Genomic DNA, 13,565 nt, shown 5'->3' on the forward strand with positions numbered 1-13,565 from the left:
CATTTTATATATATATATATATATATATATATATATATATATATATATATATATATATATATATATATATATAGTAGTTCTAATAAAGGGGAATAAATCATCACGCTACAGTATGATATTAGATAATGTTAAACAAGTGTTCCTTTATGGAGGAAAACGCAAGATTAATTCAATTTAATCAAAACTAATGACAATCACAATGATCAGCATAATTTCTGCAACACTGTAGATTACAGGGCATACATAACCATGTAATAACATGGTAAATACTGAGTAACTACTGTAACTAAATACTGAGTAACTATGTTTTCTGCTCTTACCGCTACATGGTAACCACCGATGGACTGACGGAGTGTATAATTACATGGAAGTGACTTGTGCCCATGTAATTACAATGGTTATATTTATACCACAAAATTTTGTTTTAATTAATTCAGGGTACTTGATTATTATTACATAGGTTCATAAATACATTTTTGTTTTTTGCTCTTACAATTATGTTTAACTTATGTTTTTTGTCTATTCTGAGTTTTTTTTAACACATTTTTTCTACCTAAATCAACAGCACTTCAGCAGAAAAGTAAATCCATTGCCAAAACCCCTGACTGTTTCTCATTATTAAACATGTGTAATGAGTCTGTTCATGGGTCTGTAGACAGTTTTATGATAGCGTCGTCCCTCATCTGCACTTAAGCTTTTAATAGTGTGAATATAGGCTTTGATTTAAAATGCAGTCATGCAATTTAGCTAAATGTTCTAGCAACACATTGTTTGCTGTTCTCATTTTTTAATTTAATAAAAATAAAGAAATAACAAAAATAAAGAAAAACAATACATAAATAAACAACAAAAATAAGTAAATGAACAGGGCATGTCATTGCGGTATGTCGTTAGACCCAGAGAACCAAGAACTTCCTGTATAACTTAAATGAATTTTAAGAACACTTTTTTGTAAATTGATAAACTATATAAAGTATGTACATATGTAATTTACTGTTTATGCACAACCATATGACAAGTTACACAGACTTGTTTGAACCTTGCAATTGTACCTTGGAGAGGGTCAAAGAAAATCATCTGGTTTTAATCCTTCCAGACCCTCAGGTCATATGAAAAGTTTTCTACACAATTAATGACCTCATAAAAGTCTACCTTGTGGCGGAAATACTTTTCAACTTGATAATTCATCAGTAAAGCTTCATTATAATGACTTCTTCTGTTTTTCTACTTGTTAATATTACGAACAATATATGCTTCCTGGTGATAGAAAACGGGATATGTATGAAATGAGTATTGAGAATTTATCAGTTCACTATTTAGTTCAAATAGATTTAAATATCGGCTACATTGTGCAAGAGGTCTTTTAAACTTAATAAAATAAATGACCAGTGTCTGCCCAGCTAGCTCAAATAACATAGTTACTTACATAAAGTGCATTCTCAAATTAAACCGTTTATTTTCATTAGCAAATATGCAAACATCTCCACTGATTCAGAGTCAGTATCTTTCTGTCTGTACACAGGTCCATTATCTGCCAATCACAGAGAGCTGTCATGAAACTATGGGCTTTTGGAAGACTTAGAGACACAGTAATATACAGCATGCATAAGTAACTCTTAAAAGGTTAACACAAATATAATATGGTTTGATACACAATGTAAAGGAGAATGGGAAAAAAAAAACACATTTAAAATTGCATTAAAAGTTCTGCACCATTCAATACAACTAAGATTATCTATAATGTATGTGAATTCTAAAACAACATCATAAAAAAAAAAAAAACACAGGTGGAATCCAGTGAACGAAAGATGTTAAAGTTATTGGTAAATATATCTCATCTCTGAAAATACATTTTCCATTGAAAATGACCAATACACCACTGATAGAACAGCTGGATCATGATAATAAAGGTGATTTCAAAATCTCTGAAACAAGATATAACACACTGTAAGTGCCACACAAGTCAGTTATGACCCTTTAGGCTGGTACACATAATCTATTTTTACTCACCTTGCTCAGGGCTATCACACTGTAGTTTGTGTAGGCCCGTGCTAGCCCTGCGTGCCAGGGGGAGGTCATCAACCTTTCGAGAAGCTTTCATCCCCCTAGCTTTTAAGATCACTACTATTTCTGTAAATGTCAATCACTGAAAATGGGGGCCAAGTAAAAGACAGTCCGTTTGTTTCAACATCAGAATCTGTGACAAAGGCATGGACATGTTATCTGTAGCTAAATGGATGGGATTTCCTCGCAGTTTGTTCACTTGTTTCACTCTTTATCAGATGAAAGGGGCCACGCGAGTAGAATGTAAGTGCATGCAATGGTTATTGGCCTGTGCTGTGCAAACTTTATGCTGCCTCACGCATGCTTTAATCTACTATGATTACAACTTCCTTTCTGGTCCTCAGAATAAATGTACTGCAGTGATGTGACAGGCAAGTAGTACATGGCCACAAGCAAAGAGAACAGCTTTTTAAAAGTTGCATTGCTCCTGGATTTCTTCTTTTGGTTCTTATCTCCAGAGATGTAAATTGTCCTGTGTTGTATGTCAGAAGGGATACTGGGCAGGACTTTCAAAAGGTTGTAAATGATAAACTCCAGTGTTAATCAACAAATCGGTATGTAGCATTGATTTGGGTATTTTCAAGCGGTCGTTATGTGGTTTCCGAAATTCTGTTGATTTACGAAATAATGTTATTATGTTAACAAGCAGTGTTGCCGATATTTATTTTGTTTGCATGGGAATTTAAAAGGAAAAGGAGGGTTTTAATTAACAAAAGGGTATATAACTCAGCTTGAAACACAAATTTAACAGACCACAGCTGTGATGCCGACGATACAGAGAGAGTCTACAGGACCAGAATTAATTTCTTACAGACTACCTAGATAATTCAATATTTGTAGTTATGAAAATATTTTAGCCTTTTCTATACTTGTTGTTATGAATGATATTTATTCATTTGTTTTAACCATTTGTAACCTTATGGAATGTTTGTTGTATTCTTAAAATAATATACCGTTATTTGCACCCAGTGTAATGTTACTACCAAGAAATTATCAATGCAACTGTAGCCTATCTGAACTATGGATACATACATTATATGACAGCTGACCTCTACTGTAGATTTTATTTGAATTATACAAATAAAAACTTAACCGTAAATAATTTACAATTAAGATTTTTAACGAGAAATGCGTTCATTAACTACCTCATCGACTCTTCGACTCTAATTTCAAAGCATTAACAGATTGATTTAATTAACACATTTTGTTTGAAAATCACTTGCTACTAAAGCTCTCGTTACTATACCACAAGTTTGATACAATAATACTGTTGTTTTAAAAATCCTGCCCATAGTGTTAATTCAGTATTAACCAAGGTAATTTTCTCGCCTCATAGTAACACAAGCACCATTATAATTGATCCCCTTCTGCTATACAGAATATTTGCTATGTTACAGTATATGGCTATATATAAAGTTGTATATCACCCTATAGAATTAACACATTTATCTTCATAAAGTCAAATGAAACCTGCTGAATAATGTTATGTTAACATGCAGTTTTCCATATACTTAATGAAAAACTGTACTGCTATGATGGATTCCAGTAGACATTTGCTAAATCATTTTTTGTAGTTTACTTGATTATATGATGATAAATACAATATCTAAATTATGTTCATCTATATATATATATATATATATAATTTTTATTTTTTTATTTTTATTTTTTTTAATTAAGTCCCAAACCTAGGTGGTGCAAAACTGTTGGGCGTAGCTGTATATGTCTTGGTTATCACACCAAAACTTTTAGATCCATTTTGCCTCTTATCAGCACTAGTAATAATATTATTGATGTTCCTTTTCTGTTTTTGTCCTCTTGTTTCATTGCTTGTATTATAGACTTCAATTTGGATAAAGTTGCATCCACTCTGGACAGAGCGATGCAAGTGAAGTCACCGAATGTCAATCCACACCCGATGCGACTTGCAAACGATCCAAAAGACTGGAAATAAATACATGACCCCACCCATGCATTCCTATTGGACACACCAGAGATTACAAAATAGGTTTAGTTTGGTTACCACCCTGACCTCCAGCAACTCCGTTGCAAAATAAAAGGTTGGACTTGTAAAATCTACAGATCCAGAGTTATTGAACATCCCTATATAGCCAACAGTTTTATTGTTATCATTAGTAGTAATTGTACAGTTGTAGTCGTAGTAATGTTGGGATGTGTCACATAGAATACAAACGTGTTGCTGGCTTTGTTTTACAATGTATAGAATAGTAGGACCTCGATAATACTTTTGTTTGTTTGGTGAATCTCCACAAAACGTAACTTTATGCGTATGTAAAGACCTTCTTCTTGTCACGGATTTATGCCACAGAAAAAATTAGTGAACAAAATGTTATTTATCATAAAAACAAACAAACAGACCAAAAAAAAAAAAGCCATAGCTTAAAATTAGGTCAAATGTTCAAGTTGTGTGAATGCGGGACCTTTTTTATGTCATTTTTAAAAGCCAGCAAAAGTGTACATTTTTAATTTAAATGCTGGATATGTAGACTGCATGTATGCTACGGTTTACTTTTGCTTATTAATAAACCTATTTTTATGCAACTTGCATAATCGGAAACAAAATGTCTCGGTGCTGCTCAATGCACCACCTGCAAGCCACCCAGGCATTGTCTTTCTTCTGAATGTTTTTGTAGTCGTTCAATTTGCAAGCATATAATAATGGATTCTGCTGCACCTCATAAATTAACTTTTTGTCGTTCATGATTAACTTGTTTTGAGGAGTGACTTGTTTTGAGGTGTGGCATGTTTTGAGGCATTAACCTTGCTTCTGATTGGCCCGTTTCATTCCAGTCGTGCAACGAAAATAAAATAGAAACAGGTTCTATTTTAGCGACGCGAAATTTTCTCAAAGCGACGTCGCTCGCATCGCTCGCTGCTGGTGTGGATACTCCCATTTGACACATCGCTCTCGTTCAGTGTGCATGCAGCTTAAGGCACATATTTCAGACAATGTCTCAATTTCTGTACTGTAGCTTACTTTCACAAAAATTGTCGAGCTGCAAACAGGCTCTATGACCTAATGCACAGAAAGTTATTACAACCAGGAAGAATTTTTGGATTATTATTTATTTATTTATTTCTTAGCAGACGCCCTTATCCAGGGCGACTTACAATTATTACAACATATCACATTATTTCACATTATACAGATATCACATTATTTTATACATACAATTACCCATTTATACAGTTGGGTTTTTACTGGAGCAATCTAGGTAAAGTACCTTGCTTAAGGGTACAACAGCAGTGTTCTCCACTGGGGATAGAACCCACAACCCTCCGGTCAAGAGTCCAGAGCCCTAACCACTACTCCACACTGCACGGACTTGAACAATTTGTGTAAAAGGGATTTCTTAATTAAAAGCAAAGAAACAAATCACAAAAAGGGGTCCAGTGATAATGCTGTTAGTGCTAAGAGGGGTTATAAAATGATTATTAAAATCTTGGTTAGCACTCTTTTAAGGATAATGGACTACAAACACGTCTATTTTTTTTAAGCAGAAGTTTAACTTTCTGTAAAATAGATTTCTTATCATGAGACAGTGTAATGGATACCATGTCAGCAGCCAATATTAATAAAACAAAGGTGCAAAGAGAGTATTGAACCATTTTTCATCACAGTGGAATAAACTACAGACTCAACCTGTGTGTTGTTTTCTTATTCCCAGTTGGAAATTACTGGGCAGCGCACACCAGTTAGGCCCTGGATTTTCTGCCTTTTCAGATTTGTAGCCCCACCGCAAATAACACACATCTGTGACAACATCTGGGGCTAATACTTAAATAAAACACATTCATCTTTGCCTTTTCCTTGATAATAAATGTAAGCTGAATAAATAAATAAAAGTACATGGGACGTTTTTTTTGTAATTCCATTCCAGTAGTAACAAATAAGTGTGGTTCTCAAAAGGAACTGTTCAAGTTGTTTGTTCACATTAGCAATATAAATCATAACCAAGCATGTTATTGTTTTCATGTCACTAAAGTTGTTTTTATGTTTTACTTGAAATAAGCAATGCTGACTTCTGTAAATGTCTGTTTTTCTTAATACTTTTTTTATCTGTAGGGTTTTCAAGAAGATCTGGCAAACAAAACAGCATGCAAGACATTAAACTACTGCATGACCATAGACATATTCAGTTAAGTAATATATATTTTTGCATGTTAATAATTATATGATGTGAAGATTGAAACTAAGTTTTAGGCTACCAATAATCAGTATAATTAATAGTAGAAAATGATGACCTGGAAAATGCTGCCAATCTCACTGTTGAGTTTCTATGGAAGGTTCCTAGCCTGGAATAAAGAAACAGAGACTCTCACTCTAAACTAGGAGGGCTATCCTTGCCTGTTCTTGAGAAATATTATTTAGCTGCAAGACTATATTCGGTGCAATAGTGGAATTTCAAAAATGTTAATGTCAGATGTACCCACATGAAACCATTTGGGAAACAATCTGACTATTCACATCTCCTAATTGGTCCCCAAACAAATTGTTTAAATATTTCAAAATAAAATAAAATAAAATAAAAACTGTTATTTGTCTACTAAATGTCTGGTATAATGTTTAAAAAATGTTAGGATAAGACAATGATTATTTAAAACTGGAGAACAAAGATATTTCGTCCACAAAATAGAAAAATCTTGGCATCAACACACTGCAGGACATCTCTCAAAATGGCGCATCCCTTGGTACAGCACAGTCACTCACAATACAATAGCAAAGGAACTCTGTCAGTTCTTTCAAGTAAGACAAGTCCTCAGAATGACAACAATATGGCTTACACACTAATAAGAACACAAAAGTTACAAATGAGCTCTGTCTGGCTCGCTTGGTTGTTTGGTTGTTAATAGCATAAATCCATTCAAACAAATATTATTGCTGCATGCTAAACTGTAAAAAGACCATGCAACTGCACCATGCAAATAAAAAATAAAGCATAACAAATTGGACAATATTAGCCCAACACTTGTGCCCTTTTTACTTAAAATATAGTATCCCAAAGCGCTTTCACAATAAAAACTATAAAGACCATACAAACATCACAGATCACAGAAATAAGAAACAAGCAAACAGAATGCATACAATATAAAAAGAAAGAAAAACAACAGACATTAAAAATCGGAAAAAATAGCAGGTCACATATAAAAAATAACATGACAAAATGTATGCAATAAAATAAAGAATGGAAGTCTTTATATTACAGCGTAGTAAAAACAGGTGTGCAGTGTCTTTGTAAACGTTGATATGATAATAAATAACATTTTCTTTGTATTATAAGTAGGGCTTCTGTTTTGGGGGTTTTATTAATTGTATTTTTCGGTGCTTATTTTGAGCTATTTTCAAGTTTTATGTAAATCAGGTTTTTTCGGGGCTTTCGTTTTTGATATGCTGTATGAAATGAGTGTTTTCGGTTACTTTCCAAAATGCTTGAGCGGTAGTTGGGGCGGGTTTAAAGTATTGAGAACAAATCAATGATAGATGCAAGTCAGGAAGGCGGGACATTGCCCAGCAGCACTGGGAAATGTATTTATTATTATTTTTGTAGTAGGTTTTATTTTTTTAATGTGAATAGGGTAAAGTTAACGTGAATTGATTAACACATTTCCACAGTTTTTCCGGTATTTTCCAATGTTTATTGGCTATCCACCAGTTTCATTTTTTTTTTGTATCAGGGGTGTTTTATCGGGTTTTATAGGTTAAAACCGAAAATCAGGAGCCCTAATTATAAGATTTCACAATTATCTTGCTAGAAACACAGGATTGATGAGGGAGGCAGTGCATGTTGTGGTGCAAATGTTTTTATAAAGCTTGCAAGTTTTTCAGGCATGAAATCTATAGCATCATTAATGCAGTTCCTAGTACATCGCATTCATTCATTGGTCAATCTACAAGCCAATTACCGGCAAGTTCCCATCAACCTATTAGGTATATAAACCTACTTCGCAAATGCAGTCCTACCGTGCTTTCGAATTACCAGAAAGGTGTCCACTCCTGTGTCTAACAGTAACACTGAGACAAAGCCGCTGTTATAAACTCCTATCTGCACAGTGCAGTCTTTGCAATGGCAGGTGACATTGTCTGATCCCTGGATTTAATTGGAGAAGCAACTCAAACCCTCCCACCCCCTGCTGAAGCAATGCAACTGCATGTGCTCGATTATGAGTGAATTGTTAAAATAATGGAAATTGCATCTTTTGATTTCACATTCAATTTTATGGAGATTTTAAAAAGTGACCAGAAAAAAAAACTGTAGGAACATTTTTAAAACATCTTGACAGAAAGTTAAATACAAAGCCACCATGTTCTTGACATGTGCATGTGTGGATGATGGGAGTTGTAGTTTTCCTCAGCATTTCTGCTGATTGGAAACACCTTTCAGCGTGTACCAGATAAACTACTATTGCCAGAAGACACTGTACTCATTGCATTGTGACACCAGTAGCATCCGTAAAGTGAGATATATGTTCATATTATGATGCCACGTCCTTTCTCTGGGAACAAATCTAGTTGTTGGCTTTGTTTTTTTTTCTCTGTTAGTGTTTGTTGGAAGTCGTATTTATATTATTTATATTTATTTTCACCAGCACAAACTCGTTCACTCTCTTTTCATCTGTATGGTATATCATTATTTTATTTTAGCAAATTAAGTCGATAGGATGTGCTTGATTTTTGTCTGCCTTTCTCCTGCCGTAACAACTTTGTTTAAACAATATTTTATGCAAAGTATGTTAGTGACGTGGTCTTGAAATCTAAATGCTATATTCATGTTGTAGACAGTGCATTTTTAAACATACATGGGCAGTGTGTAACAGTTAAGTTTATTAGCATAAACTATGATGGGCTACTGTTTTCTTTTCTCTGTTAGCTACTAGAAAAAATGTGTTTAACAGGCAAATTGAGGAAAAACCTGTTTAGATCTACCCCTTCTACAATGCACTGGGCTTGCTTGACTTAGGCACCATGTTACTGGATCCTCAGCTGATGCACTATTGCACTACTAATATGTCATTGTAGATATAAGTTGTTGTAATCCTAACTTGCTGCATCCTATTTCATATTGTATTTTAGTAGTATTTGCACTTACTGTAAACTACACTGTATTTCAATATTAAGCTGGCATTGTATCCCTGTACTGTCTGTAACACCGGTAAGTCGCCTTGGATAAAAGTGTCTGCCAAATAAACTAATAATAATAATATGAAAAGTGTTGTCAGTCAGAATACAATAATAAGATTCTACTGCTGCTGGGGTCTTAAGGGGGACCCCTAGCCCTCTGCCTTTTTTCTGCCGCCTCATTTTTTTTTTGTATAACTTCTGAATGCCTTGTTGGATTGATCAGAAAATGCATATATGGCCTGTTCCCCAGAACAACTCAAAATGCCACCCACTAGCTATTAATAGATCCAGTATGAGAAAAAATCATTTGTGCAGATTTTGTGATGTTTGCTGTGTTTGGCAAACACCCTTCTAGGTTTGTAACAATTCTTTCTTTATTCCTGAATATGTTTTAAAACCATGTGTCCTCATGTGCTTCTCAAGGATAGCTTTACTTTCCAGCAGCTGATTAAACAGATTCATCATGGGAACAGCCTTTTGTTTTTCCCCTTGTATTTTAAGGTCCACAATCCAATGCATTCCTCAGTGACATCATTGGTTTGGTTTGTCAACCTAACCACTGTCATTTCTTAATTTTTGTACTTTTTTGAGAAAGCGTTAAGAAAACCTATGTAACCTATGTGAATAGATACTGTGCTAAGAGCTACTGTACCATTGATGGTACCATAGAGATGGCTGATCAACTGCACTGAAGATTTGTATATTTTTATGCCTGCATTTCAAAGAAAACCTCCAGTTTCTTCGAACATCTTTCAAAGCAGATCTCAAGACCCTTTTACACTGGCTTTGAGCTGCACTGCAAGCCCAGTCTATTCTACATTTTATAGACAAACACAATCCAAAAAATGTGGAAAATTTGGTTCAGACTGGAAAGATGTCAAAATCTTAACTATTTCCTTTAAGTAATATGCATGTAGCTGTTTCTCACACCTGATAAAACAGGAACAGCTTGAGGTCAGCAAGACCGAAAGGATCAACTGTGAAGTCAGATTTTAAGCTCCTTAGATCGATCAAACAATGACAGGCATATAATTAGGGAAAACATACATCCAGCCGACAAAACCTGGTGGGTTCATTTGGAAAGAAAGCAAAAACAGCCAGACATTGACCAGCTCTGGTCCACCCAGAGGGAATTAAAAGTAGAAACGTGAAGCCCTGGTGAAAGTAAAAAAAAAATGGTTATGTTTATAATTTGAGAATGCTGAAAATTAGGGGCAATTCATTTCAAAATTATGTAACACAATCATAGTCAAAAGTCATAACCCTTAATACACATGAAATCAGTAGGGAACTCACTCAAAGGTGACCTGTTTTCTTTTAGGTCTCTCTGGGGAACTGGTCTCCTTGATTTATTTGATGTATTCTTTATTTATATTGGTGTTCTTCAATTGTACAGCACAGATTTCTGCTGCAGGATTTATATCTGAAAAGGCAAGATAAATTATTTTCCATGTATAAAAGATATTTAGCCTGGTGATCGTCGCCACTGGAGTTCTTGCTTGGTTGACAAAAGAATAGTTAGAGAGTTATTTTCATGGTCAAGCGGGATTTTAAAAGGATCTTGTTTTTAATGCATGCATGCACATGTTAAATTGAGAAAACTGCAAGGTGACACAGATCTACCTTTTTTTCTTGTTAAATCATGTGATGTTGTGACTTTTCAACTCTACTCACCAAGATGGCAGCCTGTTAAAACAATAGAGAATAAAAATTATATACCCCTTTGCGTACTTAATGTTTTGTGTTATTTTTTATTTATAGTATTATTATTTAAAGGTACTGTCTTTGTTTGAACATTATTTTGTTGTTAATTGTTTTACAGCATGGATGGGGATGCGGACAGCAGTGTGGAGTAGTGGTTAGGGCTCTGGACTCTTGACCAGAGGGTTGTGGGTTCAATCCCCAGTGGGGGACACTGCTGTTGTACCCTTGAGCAAGGTACTTTACCTAGATTGCTCCAGTAAAAACCCAACTGTATAAATGGGTAATTGTATGTAAAAAAATAATGTGATATCTGTATAATGTGAAATAATGTATAATGTGATATCTTGTAACAATTGTAAGTCGCCCTGGATAAGGGCGTCTGCTAAGAAATAAATAATAACAATAATAATAATGATAACAGGTTTGGTGCAAAATAAAGGCAGTTATCGTGCTCACTATGTACAGACAGACAGATGGACACAATAATGTTGAACCTTAAAAAATGCATTTTTCGCCCCCTGAGTTTGTGGCCAGGGTCCAGAGGAAGCTGACGGACTTCTTCTGGGCCGGAAAGCATTAGGTCTCTGCGGGGGTGCTGAGCCTCCCTCTGGCCGAGGGGGGACAAGGGTTGGTGTGCATCAGGACTCAGGTGCACACCTTCCGCTTCCAGACCCTGCAGAGATACCTGTACGCGGACCCGGCCCCGCAGTGGTGCGCGCTGGCCTCCCTCCTCCTGCGCCAGCTGCACCGCTTGGGCTACGACCGGCAGCTGTTCTGGCTCGACCTCCCGTGGATCCGTCTCCCCGAGCTGCCGGTCTTTTACAGGGACCTGCTCAAGACCCAGAGCATGTTCGACATCGGCCGAGACGCGGTTCCGACCGAGGGGGAGGAATTCCTCCTGGAGCCCCTGCTGCACAACCCCCATCTAGGTGCGCAGGCGTTGGAATCCCCCGCGGTGCGGAGCCTGTTGATCTCGACCAAGGTGACCAGGGTCTGGGATCTCCTGGATCACCAACGCTCGGCGTGGCTGACTCCCGAGTCGCTGGTCGCCAGGGCGACTCGGGGGACCCTCAGAACGGCCCGCCGAGCGATCCGGGAGTGCAAAGCAGCTTTGCACCCAGACTCTGTCGGGTATCTCGAGGGGGTCCTCAGGACTGGGGAGCCATCGTCCCTCACTACCCCCGGCTCTCCGGTCCTGCTGATCAAACCAAAGGACCGGGCTCCCCCTCAGCCTCCCCTCGAGAATCACCTGAGCAGGATCTCGCAGTTCTCCTCGACCCCCCTTCGTTCCGTGTCGAGGAGGACCCTGTACGCGATGGCGCTCCACACCCTCCACTTCCTCGCCCTTGGCGGGAGCCCCTCCAACCCCCGGAGGGCGAGAGTCCCCAGTGGGAGGCTTTGTACTCCCCGCTAGTCCCCAGAGGTGCTGGGGACCTGGGATGGAGGGTGCTACACGGAGCGCTCGCGTCAGGAGAGGTCCTGCGTGACTTCACCGACTCGGACCCCGCATGCCCTTTCTGCGGCGAATCGGTGTTCCACATTTACCTCCTCTGCGCCAGGCTGCAGCCGTTCTTTGTGTTCCTCAAGAACCTTTTGCTGCAGTTCTGGCTGCATTTTTCCCCCACCCTTTTTATTTTCGGGCACCCTGTTCGTGGCTCCACCAGGAAGAGGGACCTCCTGGTGAATCTGCTCCTGGCTCTTGGCAAACTTACCATCTACAAGACCAGGAAGCGTAAGATCACCGGGGAGGGTCTCTTTGACTGTGGGGCCATGTTCAGGGCCCTCCTTCGTTCCCGGGTGGCGTTGGAGCACGCCGACGCGGAGTCCACTGGCGACATGACGGCTTTTGTCGACCAGTGAGCTCTGGGTGGCGTGCTCTGTACCACCCCCCCCTTTGTTTTGAACATTTAATTTAAAACTGGCTTAGTTAACGGCCGGTTTTTGTTGGCCCCCCCTTTTTGATTAGGGGGTGCCAAACTGAATCTTTTCACCGGCTGCCTTACCGGCCATTAAATAGGCTGTACCCTTGAGCAAGGTACTTTACCTAGATTGCTCCAGTAAAAACCCAACTGTATAAATGGGTGATTGTATGTAAAAAAATAATGTGATATCTTGTAACAATTGTAAGTCGCCCTGGATAAGGGCGTCTGCTAAGAACCAGCATGATACTTGTTGGTTCTGTATCTGTTATGTTTGTCTGTTTTGACCACCGTGCCGTTTTGTTTTGTTCAGTGTTTTGTTTTGCATAAACTGTTTATTTATTATTAAACTCACACATAGAGCTTCCATATCCTAGTACTGTTGTTATTTACTTCCTGGTCTGCTGCCACCCGGGTCACATGGAGCAACAGAGCTCAGAATCACTGATTGTGAATAGCATGTAAAGGCAAGGGTGAAGTAATTAGCATTTGTAGCTAATTCACAGAACAAATTAATTAGTACCAAAAAATATTGGTTACTGCAGTATATACGACTGCATTATACAGCAGTTTACTATAATAATATTGGATACATACTGTGGTGCATTTTGGGGTGCTATGGTGTGCCATTAAGAAAATAGGAGATAAAATGACATTTGAAGTTCCAGGTAACGGACAAAACATTTTGTTAAAATTATATTCATACAATAATATTGCAAATGTTATTGAGAGTGATT

The sequence above is a fragment of the Acipenser ruthenus genome, chromosome 2 (genome assembly GCF_902713425.1).
Source record: "Acipenser ruthenus chromosome 2, fAciRut3.2 maternal haplotype, whole genome shotgun sequence".
Classification (NCBI taxonomy): Eukaryota; Metazoa; Chordata; class Actinopteri; order Acipenseriformes; family Acipenseridae; genus Acipenser; species Acipenser ruthenus.